At 44.2% G+C, this 20,000-nt stretch overlaps 1 long non-coding RNA gene and 1 pseudogene across 1 annotated transcript; both read right to left on the reverse strand.

Moving 5' to 3' along the window:
- Positions 1-278: 278 nt before the first annotated feature.
- Positions 279-5,132, reverse strand: LOC121866180. The gene is made up of 3 exons (XR_006088921.1): positions 4,892-5,132; positions 1,198-1,358; positions 279-402 (listed from the first exon to the last, which is right to left on the reverse strand). It is a non-coding gene; the product is annotated as an uncharacterized LOC121866180 (long non-coding RNA).
- A 3,738-nt stretch (positions 5,133-8,870) lies between these two features.
- The window catches only part of LOC121866181, a 52,732-nt pseudogene continuing 41,602 nt past the window's right edge, over positions 8,871-20,000 (reverse strand).

Below are 20,000 nucleotides of genomic sequence, written 5' to 3' on the forward strand. Positions count from 1 at the left end.
ATGTCACACTCATTGACACAGTCCAGGGATATATCCTCAATGTTGAGTGTCTCCAGCCTTGCTAAAGCCACATGTGCAACACTTATCCACTTCAAAGCACCTCTTGTGTATCAACCTTGCACACTCACTGCTGCCAACACCTTTCTATAAATATAAGACAGACTGACAGATACTTGTAGCTATAGATAGTCTGACAACTGATAGATAACAAATATTGACTGACATACAGATATTAAAGGACTGATAGAAAGAAATATAGATATAATGTAGTAAAGATAAACAGTTGGACATATATAGAAAAATAGAGATATGGATAAATACAACATACAGAAAGACACACCTGTAACAGCAGTGTCTCCATGATCCACATGTTAGTTTCTCAAGGTTTAGTTGTTAACTCATCTGTAACAAACAAACAAAAAACATTTAATATACACAACAGTTTATGATAAAAATATGTCCATAAATTAATAGTCATTCAGTACAGAAGTTGTATGTTTTATGCAAGTTTGGTTTATGTCAACATCTTGGGACTGTAAGCTTTCCATGCTTGACAAACTCTGTCATTTTTGTCTTAATATTCCCAGCTAAATTAGTGGTACATTAATACAGTAGTTTATACAGGTAAACATAGATAGATTGGCTGATAGACTGACACATAAGGAGATGAAAATATAAATAATCAGTACTGTACATACATACAGATATAGATAAGCCATAAGACTACCCAGGTTATCACAAAGGATGCATTATTACAAATATCTTCTTCCCCATAAGAGTGTATGTGTGCCGATCACGGTCAGTTGTACATCTACGGTCTAAAGGTTTTCCCCCTTATTTTTTCCACCGTTGTTGTTTTCCCCCGGGGAGAAGGTGTCCCTCGTACTTCATAAGATCTCATAAATGTAATAGGTAGAGCCCCATTATTTTAATAGTGGGGTTTTACTTTCGTGATAAATAGATTGATATATACTGCACTATAGATAAAACAGTAGATAAAGTGACAGAGATAAGTGGTAGATAATGGATAGATGTACTGAAAGACACAAACATACATAAGCAATTAGACAGATAGAAAGTTATGAAAACAGACAGACAAATGACTAACAGGAGCACAAGTTACAGCAGCTTGTCTTAAGAGTTTGAGGAGCACAAACAGCTCCTCTTTAAGGTATGAGAGTTTCTCCTATAGTTTACCTTGTTATATGTGGTACAGTGCCACGGTGCCAGTGTCACCTTGTTATATGTGGTACAGTGCCACGGTGCCAGTGTCATGGTGACAGCTCTTGTTCCATACACCAGTTACCATTTTCAGCCATGGTGGAGCAGTTCAATTTCCCAATGTTTTGTTGTAACATCTGTAACAAACAAAATTATTAACTATAAAGAACTTGGGAGGTTAGGTTAGGTTGGGTTAAGTTAAGAGTAGGTTAGGTTAGATTAGGGTGTTTAATCATCGGGTGAAATAAGCTAGGGTGTCTAATCTTCATGTCATCCATTCTGAGGCCAGTAATGAAACAGTCAATGATAAACTTCACAAGTGGAACAATTAAGCCAAGTGACATAAACAGAGAGTAATGTAAGGCCATTCAATTTACATATTGAAGTAAAATATTGCAGAGAGGTGAGGTGAGGTGAGGTTAGCTTACTTCAAAGTAAAGGTAAATACTGCAGAGAGGTGAGGTGAGGTTAGCTTACTTCAAAGTAAAGGTACATACTGCAGAGAGGTGAGGTGAGGTTAGCTTACTTCAAAGTAAAGGTACATACTGCAGAGAGGTGAGGTGAGGTTAGCTTACTTCAAGTAAGGTACATACTGCAGAGACGAGAATTGAGTTAGCTTACTTCAAGTATTAAGGTAAATACTGCAGAGGCTGAGGTGGTGAGGTTAACACTTCAAAAGTAAAGTACATACTGCAGAGAGGTGAGGTGAGGTTGGCTTACTTCAAAGTAAAAGGTTACATACTGCTGCAGAGAGGTGAGGTGAGGTTAAACACTTCAAGTAAAGGTAAATACTGCAGAGGTGAGGTGGTGAGGTTAGCTTACTTCAAGTAAGGTACATACTGCAGAGGTGAGTGAGGTTAGCTTACTTCAATGTCAGGTTATAATGATGTAAGTGACTAGGAGATTGGGATGTTAAGTTAGGAAGGAGAAGTTGTGTGTCGTGTTGTAGTGCAGTGGCCTATATGAGGTTAGGTACAGCCCCCCTCCACTACTGTACTGTGTTTACAAGGGGGCTCTGCATCAGGTTTTTGTGCAGTGTGGCAGCCCTGTGTTAGAGTAACATTAAACGGAGAAATTCATAATAGTAAACATATTATGGATTCCAATATTACAACAAATATCTCAAGATAATGATTTGTGGAATGTTTATATGATGAGCCCCTGCAGACCCACTAGTAAGAGGACTGTACCTTAGGTCTAACCTAAACTAATTACAGTATTAATACAAATTTAAAAAATTAACCAAGTAATATTTTTAAAGAAAGAACAGGTTAGCGAGAAACATTAGGAAACTTTTCAATAAACCAAAAGTGATCTCTATATTGCTTTTGTAAGTGGAAAAGAAATTTATGTTTTACCATAAATATTTCTGCCATTGTTGTTGTCACCAACCCTGTTTATTTACAACTGACCATCTCGGTCCAAAGAAACTCAGGGAAAAAATCTCCGCCATTCCGGGTGGGTACACTCAAGAGTGCCGTGAACTATGATTATCACTACTGCCCTGGGATGCCTATGATTGGCTGCTGTATCTCACAGCCTCCCTTTTCAAACTCTCATATGTGACACTATCAATTCATTGCCTGTTGCCATTATACAAGCAATTACGCTCTCATTCACTGCTGTTTTTAAATATTATCTGTGTTGAGCAGTACTGTTGTACATTCAATAAGTGTAAAAAAGTACCATAGCAGTGTATGCTAGTGTGTACATACTGTACTGTACAGTAAACAGTACAACCTCTTCCACACATTATAGTAAATTTTTTACAAGTGAACTTTCACCAATTTTAATGGTTTTAACACAAACATGGTTATATCTCATCATTCTGAGTAACTCTTTTCCCATACACTTCAGTGGGAAATGAATAATAATGAACCTGACCAAAAGAAACCTAACCCTAACCAATTTCTAGCTGGTGGTCTAGGTAGAGTCACTTTGCTTATTGGCATTTTTTATCCAAAATTACATGTAAGAGACATCTAACATTCTCGGTAAAATATTCCTCCGATAAATCTGCCCGACACACCGACGTTATTATTTAATTAATTTATTACACCCCAGGGGTCACAAGACCATGCGGCGGACACTGGCACTCGCGTCTCACAGGACTCGCTATGACTCGATGTGAGTTGAGGACAGTGGGATTTAGCAGCCACCAAAGCATGGGTAGCGTACAAGATTTAAATCTAAATTATTATGTATAAGTAGATGGTGACATATACCTCTTGTGGTCCCTGACAGTCAAGGCAATAAAGCAATGGGACAGTTACAGGAAGGTCATCACCCGCCTCAACGTTGTCGTGCTCTCGTGTCACAAAAAACGTAGAATTACACCATGACGCTTAGACGAAGTTGCTTTCATTGGTAACGGATATCAAAACAAGTACTTTCTGTTTAATATGGCTGGGGTCTGTCCCCCGCTAGGAAGTTAGGTTGGTTAGGTCAGGTTTTAGTAAATGTCGCCTCTTTTAGTATTATTTTAGTTTCGGTCATCTAGGGAATCTTAGATTAGGTAAGATATATGGTAGTTCCTGGGTTCTGTGGCTAGGTTAAGTTCTAGTAAATGTCACATCTTTTAAAAAACTTACTACAACAGCAGCAGCAATAATACTTACTATAATAATAATAATAATAATAATAATAATAATAATAATAATAATAATAATAATAATAATAACAACTCTTTGGACCAATTTCTTAAATGTGTAAACTTTTTTCTGGTGGTAGTGGTGTACTGTACATTACCCAAAGAACATCTATGGAAAAATGAACCAAATCAAACAACTTCTGGTGGTGGCAGTTCCTCATAAATTGCCGCTATCTGCTCCACCATTATGATTTATATTGGATTGACTTAGTTCATTTTTTTAGATATATGATGTTTGGATGATTGTAAGGAAGATAATGCACAGATTAGATGGTTAGGTAGGGTTTTAATAGGTTCTATGCAGCCTCGCTTTGGTCGGTTTAGACCAACCACGGCTCTGAGTTGAGCAATGGGTTTTGCTGGTAGTTTAAACCATTGGTCCACAACCCCCATTTATCGGGAAAGAGCTACAGTACGTTGGTGGCCGGCCGAGTGACGTCTAAATTTTGTACCGCTCGGAGACAGTTTCATATTACCATATTTTGTACTGCTAAAAGTTATGTTTCCTTACTTTTGTTACATTATAATTAACTCGTGCTATTATTTTAAAGCAGAGTATGTATGTTATTTGCTGAAATGAATGCTATGTTTAGTCTTAATTATCGGTGTTGTTTATAACAATTTTCTGACAATAAAATATAGTCCGGCATTTATGATTTTACATTCAGTACTGTGGAACACAGTGCTGACTTAGGTTGGCTTAGTACATCTGCAGCCGATCACTGATTACTTGCACCTTAAGTGGCCGACTAGTGTATAAAGGTTGTGGACCCCTGGTTTAAACAATAAAGTGTTACAATTGTTTAAACTATCAGTAAAACACATTGCTCAGCTCGAGAACCGTGGTTAGTCTAAACTTCAAATTGACCAGTTTAGGTACAGTAGGTTAGGTCAGGTTCTTCAAGTCATATCTGGTGTTAACTGTCTCCTCCATCTTTACCTGAAATAATATTGGAAGAGAAAAGAGAGCGAGTGAATAAGAGAGAGAGAGAGATACTAGGTGTAGGAGGCTGGGCTTACCTGGCCGTTGTGGTATTGATCAATTGTTAATCCTTTTATAAGTCTTCTTGGTAAAGTAATGGTAGTAGTTCTCTCCCTCCAACAACCTTCATAATTGATCATTTATGAAGCCTTTCCATCTTCTTCTCTGATCTTTATTCTTCCTTAAAGTGATGGAGAGTTGTATCACACACCTGCTGTTACCATCCCACAACTGACCAAGAGCTCGGCAGGTGTGTTGTTGTGGTGACGTCATGAGATAGACAGACAGGAAAGATAAAAGAAACGTGAGCCACTGAGCCCCGGTCACCTCCATCTGTTGGCGACGCGACGAGCTAAGACCCAGGGCGTGAGGGTAGCGTTCCCTGTTTCCATGGTAACCAGCGGAGTGAGCCTGTGTTAACGTTTTCACGTTGTTATATATCATTGATCATATGGAATTTACTGTGTGATAGTGTATGTGTGTGCGTGTGTGTGTGTATGTGTGTGTGTGTGTGTGTGTGTACACATTCAGAACGTCAAGGCAAAGACGTGAAACACAAGCAACTGTGATGTTTGCACAAATCCCCTCGTGTTTGTTATAAAATTGTGTATGACCATCGCAATTCCAGTGCAAGAATCTGAAATATCTACGGCAGTGGGCGTAGCAAAGTAGTAGTAGCTTGGTTCTTGATTTCCCGAAATAACTTGGCGTCATTGGCAAACATTTGTATGGAGGAGTGTACAACGTCAGGCATGTCATTTATGAAACAAACAAACAACAGCGGGCCCAATACACTGCCCTGTGGTACCCACTTGTGACAGGTACGGATGATGGTTTCGTGCCATTAATCACCACACACTGCTTGTGGTCATGTAGAAAGTCTTCTATCCATGCTGGGACATTTCCCCGAATTCCGTACCCTTCCAGTTTGATTTTCAGCCTTTCATGGGGTACACTGTCGAAAGCCTTGGCAAAATCTTGGTTAATATTGTCGATATTACCACCCCGTTCCAGAATATGGGTCCAAATATCCAATACCTTGAGCAATTGTGTTAAGCAGGAGCGCCCCGGCATAAAACCGTGTTGGCAATCCTTTACAAGGTTGTTCCGTAGTAGATGTTCCATCGCGGCATCTCTGATAATACTCTCAAGTACTTTACATATTATGCTGGTCACTTGAGCACCAACAATACACAGTACCTGAGGTCCTCAACTCTTAACCAATCACAGGACTCTAGGGACACACCAACAATACTACCTTAACATTATCACGGACGTAGCTTCTTTCTGATATTTTTCTATATTCGCCAAGAAATAAGTGGCGACCTCATACTCTTGTTGCTTCCACACACTTATACCCTGAGGAGATGCATACATGGGTACTCAGATGAATAACACAGCCCCAGCACACACTACTTAGAGGTGGACTCAAAACACAACACTGCTACTGTGAGCTGGCTGTGTTAACTATAGTGCGTGAGATCAAGGACTGCAACACAGACTGGCGCCTGGCGGGCGGCTGGCCTGGCGGGCGGCTGGCCTGGCTGGGCCGCGTGGATATACTGTAACGCGACTCGGTCTCCGTGGTTTCATCCATCTCCACTACGAGGGCTGGATGTCGTCCCAACATACAACGACCACTCTTGACCTACAGGAATCTGTGAATAGGGCGATGGCGGATTTTAGTCTGAGACTGTCTCAGCCCGTACTTCCCCACCCCTGTGTACTCACACAGATCTAAAACAACCTCTGTTACTACACACCTTTCATGTGTGGAAATCAGGCTACGAACTCATTTTAATTGACTTATGTCATTTTTTCAAACTATGCAATGACTGAGTTTTAAAAGACAAAAATTAAATTGATTTCAAGTTTCAGGATGGCAGTCCCTGGTGGGAGGAGCATAAGACAAGGAGTATTAGGTTACACCCCGTTAGATGGTCAAGATAAGGAGGCTGATACTTCCCTTCAGAATAATTAATTAGTTTCTAAACAAGATAATTGACAATACTTTCGATACAAATATCAGATTCTCTGAGGTTCACTGATCACAAAGAGGTAGCTTCAGCATTAGTTAGCAACTAACAGCGTCTCTAGGGAAGACGTCAATACCTCATTCTCACAGTAATCTCTACCCTGACTTATATTGACAATTTCATTAAAAATAAATACAAATGAAGCTTTCAAAGTCAGTCACAAAGGATCTTGAATGCTTCATCTGTAATCAGACATATCTAAGTTGACCCAAAACAGCGGTGTCCTCACACACATTCAAGTTTACTTTATAGAGAGGTTGGTTTCAGAAAGTTAGAGAAAATGGACGGCACTTAAGCTAGAAAAAAACGTTTCCTCCGCGGGGTAACTCACCAGTTATCCACATGTTTTGTGGGCGTGGAGCATAATATGAATCATCACACACACTGTGACCATGACACCCGACCCACAATGTGGTCGTGTACAGCAGCGGACAGTCTCACTATCTGGTCCCCGAGATATGCTAGAGACTGTCAGATGATTGAGAGCGTCCACAAGAGGGCCACTAGACTGGTGCCTGCACTACGGCACTTTACCCAACAGGTGAGGCAGCTTCAACCTTAATTAGTGAATGGTTATGAAGTACATTACTAAAAATATTACCATTATAATATACAGGTAATTAATTGTATGTTATACCATTCGCTGTTTATGTGAAATAATCTTGCTACAGTACTTTATAAACACAAAAAGGCTAAACAAAAATTTCGGCGGGAATTCTAACGATAACAATATTATTGTGATGATATTTTACATGTCATTTACAGCTACAAAGTTTAGTCTGTTTCCATCTGCCCTTTTCAGGGAATTGTTGGAACTTGTGCATCTCCACTACCAATTGTGGTCTTGTTCGGTGTGGGATCAGACTTACAGCTGCTGTTGACAGATTTCTAGCAGGTAAAAGACAGCTCGTGTGTCGTAAAAGAACTCTACTCAGCCTCACTGATAAGATACTTTGTTGGTCTTGTCATCGAGGGAAGTGTGGATTGTTCAGTAATTAATTAAATGAATTTAACACCTTCTACATATATACTGACAGTGTCACCTCAAAGTTGGAGTTTTAAATTTCTTTTGGCATCAATTTCCAAGAAACTATGGGAGAGGTACAGTAAACACAGGGATATTTTCCTAGACTAAGTTATGCCAGATGGTGTCAATATTAGATAGTTTTATAATGACTGTACCAAAGATGATCCACATAGCTGCAGCAGGTTAACTAAGGTAACAAGGACCAGTACTGAGCAGTACTTGATGAAACAGGTGGTGGCTCATTCACTATGGCCTTAACCTCAGGTAAATGAATCATAAATTTCTTTTCATTGTCACTCGACATGTAGACTGACTGGATAGTGACATGTAGATTGACTTGATAGTGACATGTAGACTGACTGGATAGTGACATGTAGACTGACTTGATAGTAACATGTAGACTGACTGGATAGTGACATGTAGACTGACTTGATAGTGACATGTAGACTGACTGGATAGTGACATGTAGATTGACTTGATAGTGACATGTAGACTGACTGGATAGTGACATGTAGACTGACTTGATAGTACATGTAGACTGACTGGATAGTGACATGTAGACTGACTGGATAGTGACATGTAGACTGACTGGATAGTGACATGTAGATTGACTTGATAGTGACATGTAGACTGACTGGATAGTGACATGTAGATGACTTGATAGTAACATGTAGACTGACTGGATAGTGACATGTAGACTGACTTGATAGTGACATGTAGACTGACTTGATAGTGACATGTAGACTGACTTGATAGTGACATGTAGACTGACTTGATAGTGACATGAATACTGACTGGATAGTTACATGTAGACTGACTTGATAGTGACATGTAGACTGACTTGATAGTGACATGTAGACTGACTTGATAGTGACATGTAGACTGACTTGATAGTGACATGTAGACTGACTTGATAGTGACCTGTGATGATAAAAGGATAATAAAACTCACAAATATATGAAAAAGTTGCCAATATTAAAAGTTGGACACGACGTACAGTTTACAAGTCTGGTTTCAAACACGAGACTAACAAATTGCTGATAATTTTCCCTCAAAAGCCAAATCTCTTCAGTCCAATGATGTAGCCCTGGAATATGATGAGGATTTAACCCCTTCAGTACAATGATTTACCTCTTGAATATAAAGATTTAACCTCTTGAGTACAATGATTTAACCTCTTGAATATAATTAACCCCTGCAACGATTTAACCCCTTGAATACAATGATTTAGCCTCTTGAGTACAATGATTTAACCTCTTGAATATAATGATTTAACCCCTGCAATGATTAAACCCTCTAATATAATGATTTAACCTCCTGATTACGATGATTTAACCCCTTGAATGGGATCAGTAAATCTTTTGAGTATGGTGACTTAAGATAGATATTATTACTAATGGAACACTTTAGCTCCATTGGGTGCAAGGATTCGAACCCACACACTTGAAGGTATCGAATCCAAGAGTCTAGTCTAACTTGGTCAAGGAGGGTCTCTAACGTACTGGAGCCAGAGAGTCGACTCCCACCTGGTAACCAAACTAACGATCACACATACTACAGGTATATTCATCTTCCATAACACGTTTAACTATTTACAAGGTCCTTTTTAATCATTTCTTAGGTAATGTATGTAAATGTGTTTTTTGCTCAGACATATCTAAAAGGAATTTACTTATGTAGAAGATGAATAATTATAAAATAGGATTGCGGTCTCTTGTCATCGTGGCTGTTAAGTTAAGGTGAAGTCTCATAGATGATGTTGAATGAGTATTATTATTATTCTCTGGTGTATATTTAAGTTCAGGAGTGATAGACGTGAACACATGACAAAATAATCCACGTTTTTATCTACCAAGAGGAACAGAAACCTTTAGAAATGAGGAGAGAAACGAAAAGGAAGAAGAATGACCTATACACACACACACACACTTGTACTGTCAACTTGTATGATCTTAAACATAACAGCTGTAAATGTTGGTGAATCTCACTCCAAGATTATTACCCCCACACCTGGTCCAACAGGTCACAAGGTAGACAAGGTGAGTAAGGTCAATATATTAATCAGGTCAGCAGATGCAGGACCGCAGACATCAGCAGGTGAGCAGATGAAGAAAGTCAGGAAGCAGGTGATCAGTCAACGTCGTCAGTAGGGCGGGTGAAACGGTAGAAGCAGGACTGTTGGTCAGCGGGGAGTTTGTTGATTTCTTCCTCATAGGGCGCTGACCTCTGCTGCTGCATCTCTACACGAACCTGTACACAAACAAACAAACGGTACAGTACATACATACATACATACATACATACATACATACATGGATAGGTGGATGGATAAATGGATGGGTGGTTATTTAAGTAGGTAGGTTGATGGATGGATGATGTCAATGATAATGATGGTGATGATTTGCAGGATAAAACACACACACACACACACACACACACCCACACACAATTATCTTTTCATTCAGGTAAGGTACCCCATGTAGCTACCTGCGTCCTTGTGTTAGAGAAAGAAAGAAAAAGTGTGTATGCGCTTGTACACCTACCCTCTCGACGTCACGCATCACCCTCAGTAGGTTATGGCCAGCCAGCTTCCTCAGGTCCTGTAGTGACCAATTGGGATCAGAGAGGAGCTCAGCGAAGAGTCTCGGGTAGCCAGACACATCCTCCAGCCCGACAGGTAGCCTGAAAAAGACAGAGTGGGTGTTAGTAGGTGGAGGGATGTGTTAGTCGTTTACTAGTCTCCAGATGTACTGTCAACCCTCTCGAATTCTGGCGGTTTTTAGCGTTTTGGGCGTTATTCTGGATGTACTGTACAGTCATCCACAAAACTCCTGTCGCCTCTCCTCCTATTTTTTCATGTTACGAAAGCTTCCCCTGCTTTACGAATTTGGATCCCGGCAAATATTCAAATTGCGTGCCCCTAGCGCTCTCCTTACCAGGGTGAGGTGTGTGTTATGTTTAGTTTTCAGCTCATGATTTCAGTTATATAAATATATCTCATATTTTTTTATTCAGTTACATGCAAACATAATCCTATATAATGTACACAATTTGCAAAAAAAAAAAAATTAAATAAATAATTATCATAAGGACAAAACCAGAAAGGGACTGAACAGTTCTTTGTGTGTGAGAGCGGGAAGGGGAGTATTGCTAAGGGTCAACAGAGGCAGTGTCCCCAGTCGTGTTGCGTTGCTGTTGCTAAGCTTGATGCCACACAGCCAGCGTCTATGCAGATGGCGGTTGTGTCAAACATTTATTTAGCTTCTCCTTAATGGTTTTAGCTGCATACTTTCATGAAGATATTATTTCATTATTGTTTTTAATGTGTTAGGTAGTAAATTACAGTAGATGTGAACTATCTATCATAAGTTAGGTAGATTTTTGGTTGTTCGTGAACTGATTTCATGTTTTAGGGGTTATGATATTGATGTTCTTTTACTTTTTTACTTTTTACTTTTATCCTCTTCACCGCAGATCGGCTCATTAGCCGCTTGGGCGGTAGGTCACGCCAATGTTGGTAAGTACTGGGTATGTACTGTACAGGCTCCTGAATGTATCTGAACCTGCTGAAGTGTTGGTCAAGTCTGGTCATGAAACCACCACCACCATCACCATCACTATCACCACCATCATCACCGCCACCACCACCACCATCATCATCATCACCACCCTCATCACCATCATCACCACCACCATCACCACCATCACCATCACCACCATCATCACCACCACCACACTACACCCATCAGTTAGTCTCGGGATCTCACGAACTTCGAAGCATCTGTCAACTTCGTAATTACCGCTATTCATTATTTTAATTTGTCTCAAAGCTTGACGCTAAAAGTCTAGACACACACACACACACACACACACACACACACACACACACACACACACACACACACACACACACACAGTGCCTGGAGCTTGGGGAGGCAAAGGAGAAATGAAGGTGGGAAGGGAGGAGAAAGAGATGAGGGAAGGAGGTGGGAGGGGACAGAGGGAGAGGAAGTAGAGGAAGGAAGGAGAGAAAGAGTGGGAGAGGATGAGGTGGGAGGGGAGGGGAAGGAGGGAGGAAGGAGGTGGGAGAGTACAGAGGGAGAGGGAGGAAGAAGAAGGAAGGAAGGAGAGAAAGAGTGGGAGAGGATGAGGTGGGAGGGAGAGAGGAAAGAAGGATGAGGTGGGAGGGGAGGGGAAGGAGGGAGGAAGGAGGTGGGAGAGTACAGAGGGAGAGGGAGGAAGACATTGTCCGATGATAAGCTCACTCTTAACCTGTTGTCTATACTCACATGTTTATGCCATCAAAGTCTGCCCCGATGCCGACGTGGTCAATACCGGCGACTTTTCTGACGTGGTTGATGTGTTCTGAGGGGTAGTTAGAGGTCATTAGCAGTTGGTAGCTAGTATATGGTGGTTAGTAGATGGGGGCTAGTAACTCGTGGCTAGTAATTTATGGCTAGTAGATGGCGAGTAGATTAGGGCTAGTGGTTAGGTTAGGTTAGATAGAGAGATATTGAAGGAGGAGATTATTTATATCTAAACTGTCTTAATCTTTAAGCACCTGCCTCGTTATACACAACCGGGTCTTTTTATAATACTGTTTTCTATATACAATTACTGACAAAATTCCTTAGACACTTGTTAATATCTGGCCTCTACTCGTGGGTCATATAATGTATGGTTGGTTACAGCTGCAGAACACTGTTTTCTATATTCAAGTCTAAATAACAACAAAACTCATTAGAAATTAATGTTTAGATACACAATCCCTGTTAAGTTCACCCACCAACACTAGTTGTGTCAGCCTTCCGTCCCTGTGAATCTGACTCATCATACATTGTTGGGCCCATAAGTGGTGTACTGTGTGATGTCTCGGATTCACAGGTTCATGGACGGGAGAGAATTGACAGACTTTTTTTGGTGTGTGTACAGTCCCCTTCACTAGTGCATTTACAGTAGGGTTGCCATACGTCCGTATTTTCCCGGACATGTCCTCCATTTAGGTCTCGAAATCTTCATCCGGAAGGAATTTATAAAATTCTTCAAAAGTCCGGAATTTCAGCTTCCATCATTTTCTCCACGGAAAAAAAAAACATGAAACTGTAATGACGGGAGAGAAAGAGAGGGAAGGTGGAAACCGTAGAGATCTCTTTCAGTTTTCGTCAGCTGATAAGTCACTTGTACGCCTGTACGGTGTTGTCAACTTAGCTGTCAAATATTTGATTGATAAGGGGGTAGAAGTTGATGAAGTGTTTTGACCAAGTTAGTAACCTGAAGCAGTTTGTGGAAAATTACAAGTGATGAAGAATTTAGTAATCTGCCAACACATAAAAAGTGGACCAGATACTTTGAAAAATCAAAGAACATTGAATGCCACTCAGAATTGCTAAGAATTGCACAATTCTTCTTTGCTATATCATCTCCATGCAAATGTCGAAAGAGTTTTTTCACTGATGCAAAGTCAATGGACAAAGGAAAGGAACAAATTGAGTGTTGAAACAATGAAAGGCATTCTGACTGTACAGTACAACTTCCGAGAAACATCTTGCAGTGACTTCTATACCTTTCTAAAGAGCAATCAGCCAATACTGAAAAAGATCCGATCTACAGAAAAGTATGCATGGGCACATCAAGTCACACACACAGTGGGGGAAGAAGACTGCAGCTAAGGGAATGAAGATGTTCAGCCTTAAGCAAAGGTAATTTTTTTTAAGATTTCTATACCATGTATGTTGTATATTAGCCTGTGTGTGCCGGGGTGTGTCTTCGGGAACGTCCTCTTTTTTGAATGTTCAGATATGGCAACCCTAATTTACAGGGGCTCGTCGTATAAACATTCCACAAATAATTACATAAAGATATTTGTTTTAATATTGTTTTAATTTGATTCCATAGTATGTTTACTATTGTGAGTTTCCTTCTGTCGAATGTAAACAAACACAGCACTGCGCCACACTGTACAAGACCTGACAAGCCCCTGTAAACGCACTAGTGAAGGGGACTGTATACGAATCTTCAGTAGAGGATTACAAAACTGTCCCAAGGAATTTTATCCAGAGGTGAACAACTCACCTATAACATCACCAATGGTTGCCTCTTTACTACAGGTGAGGAAGTAGTTGTAAAAGCTGATCATCACCACACCTCCTTTACTCGCCTGGCCAGTCAAGACAAAGACAGGGATTAGTACGATATTCTCACTACTTCCACCGAACATGAGCTGGGGGGGGGGGTATTTCAGGGAGAGGCCAGGGTCAATATAACATGCTGACCAATCATAAAAGGAGTTGGGATGTTGATAGTGTAATAATCTGACCAATATAGGATAAAAGGGGAGAGTTTAATGTAATCATTTGCCCAATCAGGAGATAAAAGAGGAGGAATTAGTGTCATAATCCTACTAATCAGGAGTAAAAATGGGGATTAATGTTGTGACCAGAGTCCTATTGACAGTTCTTACTGATTTCCTGAAGCTGTCTTAATTTTACAGACTCTCTCTCTCTCTCTCTCTCTCTCTCTCTCTCTCTCTACTCACCACCTTCTTCAGGATGTGGTCGGGGACGTTCCTCGGGTTCTTACAGATGGAATACACGGAGGAGTGGCTGAAGATGACCGGCGCTCTCGACACCTCCAGCGCCGCCTTCATGGTCGCTTGAGACACATGTGAGAGATCTACCATCAGCCCCAGGCGGTTCATCTCTTTTACTACCGTCTGTGGGGGAGAGAAGTGAGAGATGAGAGATACATGTGAGACTTCCACCTTCAACCCCAAGTATAAAGAGGTAGTTCATTTGGATTCTCGTTTATCACTGAAATATCAAGACGTCCCCTGAAGTGCTTCACAGATTGGGAACACACGGTCACAGTTCGTCAATTTTTGTGCCTCTGTTCGTCTCGCTGTTTATGATTATCTCTGGAACAGTCAGTCAGAACACGAGGTAAGAGAGTCGTGGCTCTCCTACGGCGGTGTGTCATCTTTTATAAACCGAGTCATCTCAAGTTCACTTAAACCTGGCCAGGAGTTGATAATTTCATGTACGTTTTAGACAGAATAGTGTTGCGGACTGTGGGCTGGCTGTGTGGTGTTGGGGTACTGTGGGCTGGCTGTGGTGTTGGGGTACTGTGGGCTGGGTGTGGTGTTGGGGACTGTGGGCTGGGTGTGTGGTGTTGGGGACTGTGGGCTGGGTGTGGTGTTGGGGACTGTGGGCACTTCACCACCCTCATTAGGTGCAAAAAACAAAACAATCAATAATAAAGACTTGACCAGAAAATATTCGGTATAGAACGTTCACAAGGTTCTCTTCTTCATTTGCTTACTCTACTATCTTCACCGTCGGTGTTGTGACAACTTACACCCAACAGTGACACACACACACACACACACACACACACACACTACCAAAGAGGGCATCTGAGAGGGTCCTGGACTTTTTTGTTGATGTTCCATATTGTAAAGCCTTTGTCCACCAAAACTAATTCCTACTCCCAGACTGGCATTTGTGTAGCTTCCCACCAGACTGTGTTTTTCTTATATCCAGTAACCTTCAATTAAAACCATTCCGCTTGAAATGTCTTTAGTCTTTGGTAAGAGGGCGATGCCTCACGGATATATTTGAGGAAGAGTGTTATCTGATCTTCTTGCCTGAGCTTTTAAACAATATTCCCAAGTCTTCCTTTATTACCACACGACACGACACGACACGACACGGCACCACACCACACCACACCACACCACACCACACCACACCACACCACACGATACAAGCAGCGAGGGAGAAGCTAATATCTGGCCCCAAATCTCCGCTGGTCACTTCGACTGTGTTTACGATTGGATACATTATTAATCCACGAACACAAACGCGGTAAAAATAGGTGGTAAAACTTCATCCTTGTCACAGGTAAAGTTTTCCCCCAAATCGGTTCTTCAGTTCCTTGGTAAGTTAAAAAAATATGAACAAATAATACAAGAAAAGAACGGACAGTGGGACTCTCCTTCACCTCAAGTGGCTGACAGAGTTGTATTATGAGAATCAACCTTAGAGAGACGTCAGCACAAGAGGTGGGTTTATCTTCTCTCCTCACACGAGTATCTCATCATTTTTGTGTGTGGCGGAGTAATGTTTAACTTGTGAGTGAGTGGGATAACATAAGACCGGTAGCCCACGTATCAGCCCACTCACCAGCCCACCCACTCACCAGCCCACCCACTCACCAACAAACTCACTAACTCGCCAGCCCACTCACCCACCCACTCACCCACCAACTCACTCACCAACTCACTCACCAACTCAGCCACTCACTCACCAGCCCACTCACCCACCCACTCATTCACCCAGCTCACTCACCTTGCCAAACTGGGTGAGTCCTCTGGGAGACGTCGGGTCCTCCTCATCTGACTCTTTCTGGCGCGCACATTCCGCCCTGTAGGAGGAGGAGGAGGAGCAGGAGGAGGAGGAGGGAGGAGGAGGAGGGAGGAGGAGGAGGAGGAGGAAGGAGGAGGAGCAAGAGGAGGAGGAGGAGGGAGGAGGAGGAGGAGGAGGAGGAGGAGGAGCAAGAGGAGGAGGAGGGAGGAGGAGGGAGGAGAGGAGGAGGGAGGAGGAGGAGGAGGAGGAGGAGGAGGAGGAGGAGGAGGAGGAGGAGGGAGGAGGGAGGAGGAGGAGGAGGAGGAGGAGGAGGAGGAGGAGGGAGGAGGAGGAGGAGGAGGAGGAGGAGCAGGAGGGAGGGAGGAGGGAGGAGGAGAGGAGGAGGAGGAGGAGGGAGGAGGAGGAGGAGGGAGGAGGAGGAGGAGGAGCAAGAGGAGGAGGAGGGGGAGGAGGAGGAGGAGGAGAGAGGAGGAGGAGGAGGAGCAAGAGGGAGGAGGAGGGAGGAGGAGGAGGAGGAGGAGCAAGAGGAGGAGGAGGGAGGAGGAGGAGGAGAAGAGGAGGAGCAAGAGGAGGAGGAGGGGAGGAGGAGGAGGAGGAGGAGGAGGAGGAGGAGGAGGAGGAGGAGGAGGAGGAGGAGGGAGGAGGAGGGAGGAGGAGGAGGGAGGAGGAGGAGGGAGGAGGAGGAGGAGGAGGAGGAGGAGGAGGAGGAGGAGGAGGAGGTACTCTTGGTTAGTTGATGTTACATGTATTTATCTATCTACAGTATCTATTTAAGAGTTATTAGATAGATAGATAGATAGATAGATAGATAGATAATTCAGGAATATCAAAAGGGGGGGTCCAAAAAGTTGTGGGACTTGATATTAGGAGATATTCTGAGGTCAATAGTAAATACTTTTTACTCTACAAAACGCCTGAATACAATACTGCATTTAAGAAAAAATTGGAATTTTCTGATGAAAAGGGGGGGCTCGAACCCCCCAGGACCCTCTGGATCCGCTCCTGCAGACAGACAGACAGACAGACAGACAGACAGACAGACAGACAGACAGGTAGGTACAGTAAATATATCTGGGAAAACTTTCTCCATTCCGGGTCTGTGAACTAGTTTCGAAGATTGAAAATCAAGAGCATTTTCTGAAAAAATTCCAGAAAATCTCTTTAATTTTTTTACGGGTCTGGGAGCAAATTCCAAGGTTGAATATCAGAAGCAATTTCTGGAAATTTTTGAGAAAACTTCCAGAAGCTTTCTCCATTTTTTTCCGGGTCGCCAAGGATGAAGTAATGTTTAAACTCCCGGAAACTCTTACCAGAAACTGGAAAACTTACGGGGATGTGGGAGTGTTGTGGGTGAGAGAGAGTCGCCTCGTTACCCAGAAGACTCTCAGCCCCGTAAGAGTTCTGCACCAGCTAAGGGGGATATCAATTTACATAGATGCATAAATAGGTCACGTGACAATATTTCTAAAGCAAAACACTGCATTTAAAATAATATCTACAACAGGTGTGGGGGGAGACTCACCAGGGCATCAGCAGGTGTGGGGAGACTCACCAGGCGTGCTGCAGGTGGGGAGACTCACCAGGGCGTGCAGCAGGTGTGGGGGAGACTCACCAGGGCATGCTGCAGGTGTGGGGTGAGACTCACCAGGGCGTGCTGCAGGTGTGGGGAGACTCACCAGGGCGTGCAGCAGGTGTGGGGGAGACTCACCAGGGCGTGCTGCAGGTGTGGGGGAGACTCACCAGGGCGTGCTGCAGGTGTGGGGGAGACTACCAGGGCGTGCTGCAGGTGTGTGGGGAGACTCACCAGGGCGTGCTGCAGGTGTGGGGGAGACTCACCAGGGCGTGCTGCAGGTGGGGGAGACTCACCAGGGCGTGCTGCAGGTGTGGGGAGACTCACCAGGGCGTGCTGCAGGTGTGGGGGGAGACTCACCGGGCGTGCTGCAGGTGTGGGGGAGACTCTCACCAGGGCGTGCTGCAGGTGTGGGGGAGACTCACCAGGCGTGCTGCAGGTGTGTGGGGGAGACTCACCAGGGCGTGCTGCAGGTGTGGGAGACTCACCAGGGCGTGCTGCAGGTGTGGGGAGACTCACCAGGGCGTGCTGCAGGTGTGGGGGAGACTCACCAGGGCGTGCAGCAGGTGTGGGGAGACTCACCAGGGGCGTGCTGCAGGTGTGGGGAGACTCACCAGGGCGTGCAGCAGGTGTGGGGAGACTACCAGGGCGTGCTGCAGGTGTGGGGGAGACTCACCAGGCGTGCTGCAGGTGGGGGAGACTCACCAGGGCGTGCTGCAGGTGTGGGGGAGACTCACCAGGTGTGGGGGGAGACTCACCAGGGCGTGCAGCAGGTGGGGGAGACTCACCAGGGCGTGCTGCAGGTGTGGGGAGACTCACCAGGGCGTGCTGCAGGTGTGTGGGGAGACTCACCAGGGCGTGCTGCAGGTGTGGGGAGACTCACCAGGGCGTGCTGCAGGTGGGGGTGAGACTCACCAGGGCGTGCTGCAGGTGTGGGGTGAGACTCACCAGGGCGTGCTGCTGCAGGTGGGGGAGACTCACCAGGGCGTGCTGCAGGTGTGGGGAGACTCACCAGGGCGTGCTGCAGGTGGGTGACTCACCAGGGCGCTGCAGGTGTGGGGAGACTCACCAGGTGTGGGGGAGACTCACCAGGAGTTGTGCAGGTGGGGGAGACTCACCAGGCGTGCTGCAGGTGTGGGTGAGGTCAGGTACCGTACACCCAGGTCTCTCAACGCCCGCAGTACCCCGAGGGAGTTCTGTATGGCGTGACCTCCTCAACACCGATCAGGCTGGCGATGCGGCCGTTCTTGAAGGCTTCTCCACCTCTGACACAAACACCACAAACACCTCCTTAGTCTCTCTTACAAACACCTTCTCACACAAACACCTCTCACACAAACACCCCCCACACAAACACCTCCCCACACAAACACCTCCCTCACACAAACACCTCCCTCACACAAACACCTCCCCACACAAACACCTCCCCACACAAACACCTCTCACACAAACACCTCCCACACAAACACCTCTCACACAAACACCCCTCACACAAACACCTCCCTCCCACAAACACCTCCCCACACAAACACCTCACACAAACACTCCTCACACAAACACCTCACACAAACACCTCCCCCACAAACACCTCCCTCACACAAACACCCCTCCCCTGCCACAAACACCTCCTTAGTCTCTTCTCTACACAAACACTTATATGTCTGCTTCTCTCTCTCTTTTTGTGTCTCTGTCTGCTCTTTTCTCTCCTTCTCTCTCTTTGTCTCTGTCTCAATGTTTTTCTTTGTCTCTCTGTTTGTCTGCACTTCTCTCTCTCTCACTGTCTGTACACATACAAGTGCCGGGACTCACCGTCGGCAGAGGTGGCGAGGCGGAGGTCGTCTGGATACTGGTCGATGAGCCGCTTGATGAGATCAATCTGTTCTATGGTGAGCTGGACAGCGTTGAGCCTCTGAGACTCACAGGGCACGTATGATACCCAGAACTGTGGGAGGAGGGTATAGTTAGTGGCACCTGGGCATCTACTGCATTCCTGGAATGTATGGTCAGCATAGGGTCACACACTCACCTGGGCAGGACCACACACTCACCTGGAAAGGACCATACTCACCTGGGCAGGACCACACTCACTTGGGCAGGACCACACCACCTGGGCAGGACCACACTCACCTGGAAAGGACCACTCACCTGCAG

The sequence above is a fragment of the Homarus americanus genome, unplaced genomic scaffold (assembly GCF_018991925.1).
Source record: "Homarus americanus isolate GMGI-L3 unplaced genomic scaffold, GMGI_Hamer_2.0 scaffold22466, whole genome shotgun sequence".
In the NCBI taxonomy this organism is placed as follows: domain Eukaryota; kingdom Metazoa; phylum Arthropoda; class Malacostraca; order Decapoda; family Nephropidae; genus Homarus; species Homarus americanus.